The sequence below is a fragment of the Adiantum capillus-veneris genome, chromosome 4, assembly GCF_014529385.1.
Source record: "Adiantum capillus-veneris isolate H3 chromosome 4, ASM1452938v2, whole genome shotgun sequence".
NCBI lineage: Eukaryota > Viridiplantae > Streptophyta > Polypodiopsida > Polypodiales > Pteridaceae > Adiantum > Adiantum capillus-veneris.
Window position 1 is genome coordinate 23258229 of NC_140934.1, and position 12651 is coordinate 23270879.

Genomic DNA, 12651 nt, shown 5'->3' on the forward strand with positions numbered 1-12651 from the left:
TTACAAGTTAGAAGGGGTTTTCACCTTGTTCATGTACAGATTCTCCAGGTTTTCAGACACAGTGCTTTCACAGGCAATTTGGAAGTAATAGGTGTGTGCACAAGCTCAAGTGGGAACGGTCACTTGTCTGTAAAAGAAACAAAAATTGATGACCAAGTCATCAGGTTTTGCAAGCAGGGACAATCGACCGAGCTAGTGGGTAGTTGAAGCTTGACATTCAATACTACAAAGTGATTTCCATCACATGTGGGAGAAGGGTCAAATATCATGTGGCTATAGTGAATAGCATGTGACTATAAAGAAGCAGATGATTAGGGATGCATGCATGCACATAAGGGTGCATGCTTGGTATGCTTTACTTTAGGGGTTGGTCACATATCAAGTGTAAGCTAACTAGATTACCCCAACAACTCAAAGCACTGAGTACTATGCACCATTGTAAAGAGGTGTTTTAGCATGATAGAAACCTGTCCTCCACTGCTTGTGGTTGTTTAGTGCATGATCTACAATCCCCTTCCCACATGTTGGCTTCATGTACCAACTAGTCATCAACCATGTCAAGCATGTACTCATCCCCAGACTCAAAGTGATCTTGATAGGTATGTAAAGGTAGAATTAGTGCCTTCACTCACACTCTTGCCGACAATGTTTTTCATTCTTGCATGCCCTCCCTCCTCCATTGACAAAAGACCAATGGGGAGCATCATCAAGAGAGGATGGAATGGTGCTCTCATCAACTTGAGCTATTTTTTTTAGGGATCCAAAGTCCCTCGTTCTCCATGTGCTCCAAGGCAATCCTTTGCAAGCAAGGAATTCACCTTTGCACTTGGCACAAGGGCAACAAAGTTTGTCCTTAAGCCATCGCTTTCACTCTGGGTTGTTCAAAGGGCCACGACCAATCCCTATTGCCCTGCACATGCACAAAAGAGAATTTTATTTATCCAAGGTTCATTTTTTTAAAAAATGCCTAAAAATTAATAGTCAATAGATTATATGAAAGCTAAACACTGACAACTGAAAAGACTAAAGAAATAATATGAAAAGCAAAAAAATAAAACAAATATTAAAAAGCCTAAAAATAGTACTAGAGATAATGTCACATAGAGAGGTGGCTGAATAGTGGATAGCCCTACAACCTCGTATTCTTTTTTGAACATTTACATAATTCAAATTGTGGTAGTATTAGTGACAATATCTATGGTAGTAGGCATGGTAATATCCATGGTAGCAAGCATGATAATAACTTGCATCCTTAAAAAAGAAACACAAAAAGGTGTGAAACATTTTTTCAACATACCTTGCTCTTCCTCTCATGCTTCCATCACACCTACAATAGTAGCAAGCTTCTCTCCTTTCTCCCTCTCAAAGATCACCTCTCTCTCTCTCTCTCTCTCTCTCTCTCTCTCTCTTCTCACACTCATTGTTGATGGTCATTGTAGCATCGGCCTAATCCCAACCCAAGACCAACAAAATTATCAATCCATGTTGAAAAAATCAAGGCAGGGCTTCGAGGCTCAAGCGCCATCAGATGCATCAAAACAAAGGATTCAAGGGATCCTTCTACCCATCATCGAGAGAGGCCATGGAAGAGACTTCCTCTAATCAAACAGATGAACCTACTTTCTAATCACTTTGTACACATCATGCAGCTAAATTTAGCCTCTACATTAATCACCCTATTCACAACTCTCAATCACACACATACACAAGTAATGTAATTAACATGCCTACTTCACATTAGTGTGGACATTCTCTTCCAACACCTCAATGATACTTTGCATGCACAAACACTAGTTACACACTTTGTAGAGAAAATGGTCAATGATGTGGCTAGAAGAGATCAATAAGAAAGGGATTAGAGATCTAGAAATCACTAATACAACTAAACATGCACATAATTAAGAAAAAAGAAAATTAACAATATAGAAAGTTAATATGATTAAGAAAAGTCAAGAATTCAAAGGCATGGAAAGCCGAAGAACCTCATGGCCATTGACCGTACAAAGAGCAATGCTCACCCAAGAATGCCTTATCATTTAGCATTGCAACTTTTATAGGCATGGACTCCAATCCTTTTAAAATGGAATTAAATTGAACCCTTTAGCCTAATAAAAATCCACAAGAAAGGGTGACTGCTTGCATCGTAGAATCCCAATCAAACATTTTGACAATCTTGAACCACATATCTTTGGCAGTTATAATTCTAAATAGCTGGAGAAAGGTCCTTTGTAAGAGATTCCACAATGGCTGCCATTGCCTTTGCATTTGCTGCATCCCAATCTACACACGATTTGAGATATTTGTTACCTTGCAGGCGGGTGTACATGTTGCAAGAATCCCTTGTGGGATGGGGCTCCAAGCCGTTGACAACCTCCCATAAGCCTTTCCATGAGAACCAAAGTCACATGATCAAAATTTAATGAGCATAGTTATTGACGTTCAATCTCTCGCTGGCACTCGAGCAAGGGGGTCCATGATGAAGTTGCAAGATACAAAAGTGGGGGAAACCTTCTCATACTCCAAAGGTAGCCGCCTTGGGGATTCACTTTATATACAAAACAGGACGCCACCTGCGCGAGTGAACAACTTTGATAAAACCCCTATCAGAGACTGACACTTCCCAAGGAATGCAGACAATTGGTGGAAGCCTTCTACAACTCAATTTTATAGTTTTCTTATACCAGTAGTGGACATATCTATCAGATGTAATAGATACTGGAGATTTAACAGATCATAAGACAGGTGGATACAGAGACTGGCTGCTTTATGGAGTCTCCCTTACGCTCAAACAAGCATGTAGTGTTTATGTGGAGACTGCTTATAGGTTCCCTTCCCCGTGGAGAACTATTGCTAAAAAAATGTATTAATGATGGGAAATATCCTACATGTAAGGCTATGAAAATTGTTTAACATACGTTTTGGAATTGTAAAAATGTAAGGTAGTGGTGGTTGTGGATTCTACAACATGTGTAGAATTGGTTCCCTATTAAATTGTCTATTTTCTCTATGACTTTTGGTTTTTTGCATATTTATGACTCATATTAAGGAATATGACCCCCCTTTCTACGCTTTATATGACAATCAATGTAAAAGACTATTACTACCCCTATCTTCCATATAAAATTTAGGTCTCACATGATCTAAATGAGTAAAAGAGTTAAACAGCATGTAGCATAGTGACTGACAACATACTAAGGAGCCACTAATGTTGATAACTAGATGTACCCTCAATGTTTTTTAATTTGACTTTCAAACTATGTGCCCGTTCAGTCTGCACTCTAGCTACTCGTCCAATTCTGACCCATCTAAATTACTCAAAAAACATGGTTATAAAGTTGCACTAGGTTCTTCGTGTAAATTTACATCTATACAAACTCTTTATAGCTTGCATCCCTCAACAAACAAACTATTATCACAAAGCAAGCAATTGATACAGAGCAGTGTTAGTTCTTGCATGTATCTTTGTAGCTATTGACTCACAAGTTTGAGGGCAGACTCTTTTAGGAAGCCATAATTTTAAAACACAAAGACTTCCTCTCATATTCCCCTTTTCTCACTTCTCCCCCCTCCCCCATAAATATGACACCCCCTCCCTTAATTTTAAGCTTGGGGGATAAATTATTGGGGGTTGCCCCTAACTTATACGCTTATGTAACTTGTAGAAAAACCCCTCTCCCTTGCACTTACGTGGTGCAGTAAGTTTTCCATGGTGAATCCCCTGGGGGTAGCCGCACGGACCAAGCCACAAAATAACTAAGCTATTCCACTCCTCAAAAATTCCCAAGCTGCTCCGCAAAATCCACTCTTGCATGTTTGTCTCTCAAGCCACTTCACAAAGATTCACTCCAAGTGAACCTCTTTCACACCTCTCAAAGGGTTCCCACACAAGTCCCAAATACTTCTAAAAAATTTGCCCAAGGAACTGACTCCCAAAAGATCACACCTCTCCAACACACCTAGATGGTTGACCGTGAGGGTTGCCTTTACTGCCCAAAGGGTGCTCACAAACCCGTTGCAAATATAACATTTTAAAATGCCATTACGAAGGGGAATCATACTGTCATTGGCAGTGGGTGGAGCAGAGGGTCGTCTTCAAGCGTGGCATTTCAAAATGCTGTAGGAGGCATCAGCTCTTTGGTGCCGACCCTGTGTGTTTTAGAACGTGACTGAGGGGAGTGGACACCGGCAACAAAGGGCCTTCTTCTCCTCTCAAGACCATTCTTCTTCCACCAAGGCTCTTCAAGCACGAGCTACACCAAGTGCTCTGATACCATGTCAAAGTCAACAATGCAGAAGCGAAGAGACCAAGGAGAGTGAGCACGCACGAGCGCGAGCGCGAGAGAGAGAGAGAGAGAGAGAGAGAGAGAGAGAGAGAGAGAGAGAGAGAGAGTCTCTTGAACCAATCAACCTTGGCAATGAATAACTAAATATGTAAGACAATGGAGGCAAGAAACCACAATAAATTACCCTACCCAAACTTTGACAAATAAGTAAAATAAATACCTAAAAGACAAACTAAATAATGGGATCACATTGGGCAGTTCACTTGAGATGCCAAAATTCTAACAATCTCATGATGCACAATCTCGGATAGCCAATGGTTTCAACATAAAACATTGTAGCTTGAACACCTCTCAATTCTTTTACTATCTCATGTTTGCTTTAGTTTGTTTTGAGCCTTAATTGACCAGTCAACTATTTTCTCGATTTCAAGGGGTGAGAAGGGAATGTATGTTTCGAAATGGTGTGGTTAAGTGTGATTGGTCTATGAGCCCCACAATGCAAGTGAGCAAGGGTGGGGGCACACTTCTATTTTTATTTTAATTCACAAGACAACTTGGCTTCATTTATTCTTTTTTTTGTGCAAACTGTGGCAGATTTTTTGTACAAGTCTGTAGGTGTGTGTGTGTGTGTGTGTGTGTGTGTGTGTGAGAGAGAGAGAGAGAGAGAGAGAGAGAGAGAGAGAGAGAGAGAGAGAGTGAGTTTGGATGATTTGACAATAGCCACTACATCCCGTGGATGTGTAAGTGTAGATGTGAGAGGGTGTGTGGGGCCATTGAGAGCATGCCAACACCTGCATGGTGTGTATGTGATGTTGATGAAGTGCCTTGACGATAGAAGAGCAACAAACAAATTTCATGTGTGGGTGTGTGTTTGTGAGATGGCACACAAAGACGTAACAAGGAAATGGGGCTAGTGAAGACATGTATGCTCTGATGGCTTTGATGGTTGTATGTGTGTGTGTGTGTGTGTGTGTGTGTGTGTGTATCCAGAGATGATACAAGACAACAAACAATGGCGATTGAGGTCTGTGTTCTAGCATCTAGAAACTCCAAGCTTTGCAAGAGAGTGTGAGCCGATATCAATGCAATGGTGCTAGGGTAGCTGGCTAGGGTCAATAGAGGTGGGCCTTCAAAACATGCAAGTGGGCTTGGTGCAATGTCAATTGCACAAAAAAATGAGCATAACTTAGGGTGAGCGAGGAGAGACAACGCGAGTGATGTGGGTGTGTTGCGTAAGTATGTGTGTATCTTTGCTAGCTCCAAAAACGAGCAAGTGGTAGATGAATTTGTGGGTTATTAGGAATAAAGTGGTAATGGTGTTCTGCTTGACTTGGATCCCAAAAAAATGTGAGGCACTGAGTGTTGTTGGGCAGATACACTGCTCACGATTGGTAACAAAGTGAGAACTAGGCCAACAAACAAAATGTCAACCAAGGAGACAGAGCTTGACCCGTAGGCGCTTGGAAACAAATAGATGGGTGACAATCATCTACTCGACCTTCTAAAGACAATCACTACCAAGAAAGATCAACTCAAGCTCGCTAAGTATGCATAACTGCTATCTCATCTACGATGGCTACACTCTCCGAAACAAAACCTAACGTTGGCAAACCGTCACAAAACTCAAGGAATGACTTCTACACAAAGACGCTGAGAGCGGGATGGAAAAACACAGAACGCCTCTATAATGACCCGACACACACTCTTAGAATGATATACACACATACTATGGGGCATCACTCGGCTTACACAACCCACTTGGCCGAGATAGGGAACACACCGATGGAGCCAGAGGAGAGAGACTATCTGTTTACCCACTCCACGCAGAGAGAGAGAGACACACACACACCCAAAAAACTCAGCTCAAAAGAGGAGAATTTCTGATGTTTAGATACAATAGAGCTTGAGCCAACACCAATGGGCCAAATAGCTCACACAATATGGGTAAAATATGCCAGATACAATCACAAATTGGAGCAGAAACTTCGCTCATAGAAGAAACTTACACAACCAAAACATCAGAAAAAAAGTGAGTAATTTGGCAAAATGGACAGCGCCATCGCGTCCGGAACGGCCCAAAACCCCAGTCTACAATGTCAAAGTGCTCAAATCCGACTTCGGATGAGCAGTTTACGGCCAAAATAGGCTCCAAAAACCCCAAAAACACAGTTGCGGATGTTCCTCCTCTCTTCTCCACGTTTTTGTGGTCTTCTCTCTGTTTTTTCAGTTCCCAAACTTAGATTTATTAGTTGGGCACCCTTGGCCTTTTAGATGACCTCAAACGGACCCCGAACAAGCCAAAAACTGACCTCACAGTGCATAGTTGTCACCCTGCTGCATCCATCCGCACACCCGGCACTCAACTTTTTCCAATAATGCATCCCGCCACCACGTGAAGTGGACCCAAAAGATGGTTCTCATGATGACCTTTCTGCATAATTATCACAAGAAAACATCCACGTTATGCCCGTACTTCTCCACGTGCAAGTATTGACCCCATTCGACGTCCTGACGCCACTAGATGCCATTTGACGCACTTGCTTACCTCATGTCGTCGGCCCGTGGATAGCTTCCTCGAGAAGTTTTACGTGCTACCAACTCCTCCTTATTGTAGAAAAAACACACTGGTACTGGTAATAGTGAAAATCGTTGCACTATGTATACCCTGTCCTACTTGTACACATGTGGGCCCCACATAACCACCTGGCTCTAGAAAATGGGCAATTCTTTATTTGATGCGCCATGCATGGGTATGTACAAATGCGCAATACCTTGCTCCAAAAAACTCCTGACATAATTTTCCCATCCCCTAGCCTGCTAGATCATTCATGATCAACAACAACAAAAAGCGATATGAGACTCGCAGCGTCACAAGTCTCCTCATCCTTCACCCACAAACAACTCATCTTGCCCCACCATCATTAACTTGGCATGATATAATTTAAGACGGCATCCATTTACCCTTGACTTATGAAGAATCCCATCCAGGTTAGCCAACTAATAAGTACCATTCGGAAAACACTCCACTACCTTGAAAGGGCCTTCCCACTTAATTTGAAACTTCTTTTGGAAGGTGTTGTCCAGCTTAATATTGTAGCGTAAAACCAAGTCATGCTTCTTGATACCCTTACTTTTAACCTTTTCATTTATCTTTGCCAAAGCCCTATCTTGCATCTGCCCATAATGTTCCAATGCACTCATCCTATCCAACTGAACCTCTTGTAACTGTAAGAGCCTCTCTTTGAATGCATCACTAGACAGCCCAAGTAGCTTCTCTAGCATCTTTACTGCAGGAAACTCTACTTCCACAGGCAATAGTGCTTCCTTTCCATATACCAAATGAAATGGAGTAAACCCTGTACCTGTCTTCATCGAAGTACGGTAAGCCCATAATGCACTAGGCAATTCCAAATCCCAATTCTTTCCTTGGTGCTTTGTCACGTTCGAAAGAATTTGTACCAACTCACCATTGAACCTTTCATTTAATCCATTACACTGCGGGTAATAAGGAGTGGTATGGTGATGCCTAATCTTCATCTTTGCGCATAAAAAGTCTAGCAGTTTAGCTCTAAATCCTGGCCCTTTATCTGAAAGTAGCTCCAATGGAACCCCAAACTTTCAACATATTTCATCATACACATATTTTGCCACATCCTTTGCAGTGATTTGTTTTACTGCTATAGCCTCTGCCCATCTAGAAAGATAGTCCACTGTAGTCAAAATATAGCTTTTGCCCCTGCTTGTGATAAGTAAAGGGCCTATTGCATCAATCCCTGCTCAGTGTGATAGGTAAAGGGCCTATTGCATCAATCCCCCACTTTTCAAACACATCAAACGCCATAATGGTTTTTCGTAGCTCTGGCTTCAACACTCTCTTCCCAAATGCTTGACACCTATTGTAAGACCTACACCAATGGTGAACATCCTTGTGCAAACTAGGCCAGACATACCCCTCTTGCGAGATCTTATGCAAAGTGATCTTTAGAGCAAAATGGCCGCCACATGAGCCTTCATGATTCTCTTCCAACACTCTATAAAGCTCCTCCCGCCAAGGTACACGTCTCAACACGAGATCAGCCCCTTTCATGTATAAGACATCACCAATCAATTTGTACCTGTATGCTCTACGCACAAAACCATACTTTTTAGACTTATGAATGTCTTTTGGAATGATTCCTCTTAGCAAAAACTCCTCTTCTTGAGCCAAACTTTCCCGGCCATGATAAAGAGGTAAAATGGTCCTCAACACAAACAGCTCCCCAATCATGCTTTGAGCTGCTTCATGTGCCTCTCCATTTAGAGCACGTTCAATGTGTTTGATGCTCCATGTCTCAAACTTTTTTAACAGGCCTTTAATTCTGAAACACATTTCCTTCAATGAGGTGTTCTTGCTCTTCCACACACCCAGCACTTGCTTCACAACTAACAAGGCATCACCTTTTATGCTCAACATTCTAATCCCATGCTTCAAACAAATGTGTAATCCAGCTTCCAAAGTAGCATATTCAGCCTCAGTGTTACTATGAGCATCCAATTTGAACCCTCTCTTGCATACTAGCTTCCCCTTTGGATCATAAAGTGCTATACCCCCTGAAGCTGCATCATGGCTTTTTCTGTATGAGCCATCAAAGAACAAAACATGTGCATTGCTGATCTGTGGCACTTATTCAACTACCTTTCTCACCACCTCTTCCTTAACAAGGAGGGGATTCTCCTTATAAGTCACCAAATCAGCTAGGGTAGCTCTTGTACTGTCTTCCGCTAGAAAAGAGAACTCAAACTCTTGCAGCTCAATTACCCATTTCTTCACCACATTTGACACGTTAGTGCCATTAATTAACTGTGGCAAAAAGGCATAACTCGTCAAGAAAACAAAAGGTCGTGGTAGCAAGTAATGACGAAATCGTCAACAAGCAAATATTACACTGGCCATCACTAGCTCTACTTCCGAGAACTTTCTCTCCGCTACCAACTTCACTCGACTTGCACAATACACTGGCCTCATATAATGGCTGCCCTTCCCCTTTTGCAATAGCATGGCTCGAATGGCATCATCCCCTACTGATGGATTTACATAAAACACTTTCTCCCAATCAGGAGCCTGCATGGCTGACAACCCCCCTAACACCTCTTTCACCTCTTGAAACACTTCTTCACACTTGTCATCCCATTGCAATGGATCATGCTTTGCCGCTTGTTGTAATGGATAAAGGAACTGTGAAGACAATGGAATAAACCGCGCCATGTACTTCACTTTGTGTATAAAGGTTGCCAATTGCTTTGTACTCATAGGTGATGGAAGAAGAATGATAGACTTACACTACAAGAGGTTGTGTGCTCTTGTGACGCTGTTAGCGACGGAAATACATTGGGTTTTTATAACCCCCGACGTCGCTAAAACCGTCGCTACGAGCGTCGCTATATGCGTCGCTATGAGCGTCGCTATATAGCGACGCATATAGCGACGCCTATAGCGACGTTTACACAGAAGACTATAGCGACGCTATAGAGCCATAAATAGCGACGCTTATAGCGATGCCCGAGAGAATTTTTTTTTGGTGGCAGGGCATTGAATGCCCTGCCACCCATCAACCATATTGTACTTGATTCACTTTTTAAAAAAAGTGCAAAGGTAGATAATAGACCCAAAATAGTCACCCACAAGACGCATTGTTTGCAAAATTGACAATTGTACACATCATAGGCAAAATGAATTGATTGGCAAATGTAATAATGACAATTGTACAACATCATAGGCATAAAGAATTGATTGGCAAAAGGAACTGCGGTGACAAATGTAATAATATACATGGTTCAAAAAGACGTATAAAATCCGTCTCATGATACATAAGCTATGAGAAACCCTAAACTAATGCTATCTAGCTACGGCTAAACTGACGTCGCCTAGTCAGACGTCTCATCGCGTCCAAGCGGCGTATCTATCGGATTCTGCAAAAAAGGACAATAAGACAGCTTTCAGTAAGTATAAACATATAACGCCATTTATAAAACAATACAAAAAATAAAAAAGAGTAAACCCTAATACTAACCATGCCGCCGCGAGAACTAAGAATGTCCATCAGGGCGTTTAAGCCCTTCCTGCCTGCGTACTCGCGCTCGTACGGTGTGGGATCACGTCCTGTCATCGACCACTGTCAAAACATACAAAGATTTCATTATGTTAGAACTAAAAAACTCATAAACCCTAAACTATCGAACATGCATAAAGAGCAATGTGAAAAGACTTACAAAATCGGCCTCAAATGATGCCCATCCACCGCTCCCCAAGTGGTGCGAGCTCCCTACCTCTACTCGCGCTCTGGCTGCATCCTTTTGTTGCTTCCACTTGTCGGGATTCTCGCGCGCTGCTTTCTTCGCATTCTTCCAATCTTCTTTGGCCAGCCAATCTGGCCTGTTCCACCCATTCTTGATTGCTTTTTGCACTTCGGAACGCTTGTGTTTGCAGTATTCGCGCATTCGAATCTTCATCAGGTGTTCATTGAAGCGCTGATCCCGTGTTGGAACGGGAAACTCATCATGAAGTATGCTGATGACTCTGTTTTTTAAATCACTTGGTACTTCACTCCATTTGTTTAGTATGTAGTGTCTAAACAGCTGAGAGCAAAGACCACGCATGCGCGAGATCACCTTCTTGCCGTCATCATCCATGATGATGCCGCCGCTGATGTCGACGGAGTAAGGCAAGCCCTTTGGCCGGTGACGCGTGAACCTGGGTGTCCCGACAGGGGTCTCTAGCGGCGTGTCGATGGGGGTACGGACGTCAGGTGTCTCCACCGGCGTCTGGGCCCCGAAGCGAGGAGTGTCGAGTGGGGTGGCTCCTGGCGGAGTAGGTAGAGGTGTGTAGCTTCTAGGAACAGTCAGCCGTGCAAAACCTGGCGTAGATGGCGATGCTGTGGCTGGTGTGGGGGCGGGCAAAGAAGGGGAGGGTAAAGAGCCTCGTCGAACACGAGGCGGTGTGGAGGCATCGGTGGCGGAATCCCCACAACAACCGCCACCGCCACCACTAGAGCGCCGGTGTCTAGACGAGTGTGAAGCTCGTCTCGTCGACGTCGAAGCTTCGGAGCGCGCCGAATGCTCCGAAAGAGAGGGAGATGCGGATGGTGTAGGAACGCGCGATGATGCGCCAGAGCGATGACGCTCCACGTACCACTGTCTCTGCTGTGGTGACAAAGAAGAAAGAAACTCCTCATCATCCATACCTACATTAAACACACGAATATTTAAACTTAATATTGAATGAATAGAGTAGACAATGACGCAAAGACCATTAAATACAATGACGTAATGACGCATATAAATACAATGACGCAATGAATCGAGTGATAGAAGAGGCAAGTCGAAAACTCAGAATTTTCAATCAAAAGATGTGAGCGCGAGTAGAAAAGAGCGTTATACACCATGGAAGGTACTTAGAGAGCCAGAGCTTTTACAACACGGAGCAAAATTGTTCAAATACAATATTTGTGGCTTTAAGAGATCTCTCTCTCATCCTCGCATAACTCAGCATAACTTCCTATATCTATATAGAGCTCTCCGTTTAAACACATATCCTCTGTTTCATTTTGTGGGTCCTCTGCATGCACCCCATATAGAGTAGTAGCATCTTGATGCTCGTCTGGCACCACCGCAGCGGCTTCTGATTGAGCATCTTCTCTGATCTCCTCCATTGATGTCGTTGTGATTGGCACATGGTAGCCTTCATACGTCCTTGCACTACGAGGGGCTACCTCTATGACGTACCACCAGTTTGATGTAGACTTTGTAGGATGAAATATTACTTGCCAGAGCCACATAACTTACATGAGAGCTTTCAAGCACATAACTTGTAAAAGGGGGATGTTAACTATTTATATACTTACTTGTTCACAATGCTCGGGTAGTACGAAAGTGTCTCTTAGGTCAGTCCATTTCTTAGTAGAATCCACCTCAAGAAAACCAGACTCTCCTCTACGCACAGTAGCGTTGCGACCCTCCATGATTATCTTGAACCATTGCACGTCGAACAAGTCGACAAAAAATCCTCTGTAATCGATCCTCAAAATCTCTTGCAGTGTGCCGAAGTAAGTGAGTTCCGCCACCACAGGATCTGCATCAGAGGAACGTCGTCGACTAGACTGTTCAAATTTTGCCATGATTCCACAATCTTGAGTAAAACGCTTTTTGTCGATTCGTTCCACCCTAAAATGTCGACCTTTACACCATGCTGCTGTGTATGACTTATACTACAATGAACAAAGATTATGAGTGGCCGTTCAAACGTTTATAAATAAAGTCACTTGCTAGTCGTACATTGCAAACTTACCTTGGTCGCGCAACCCCGAGAGTACTCCCACTCTTCTTCAGTCAC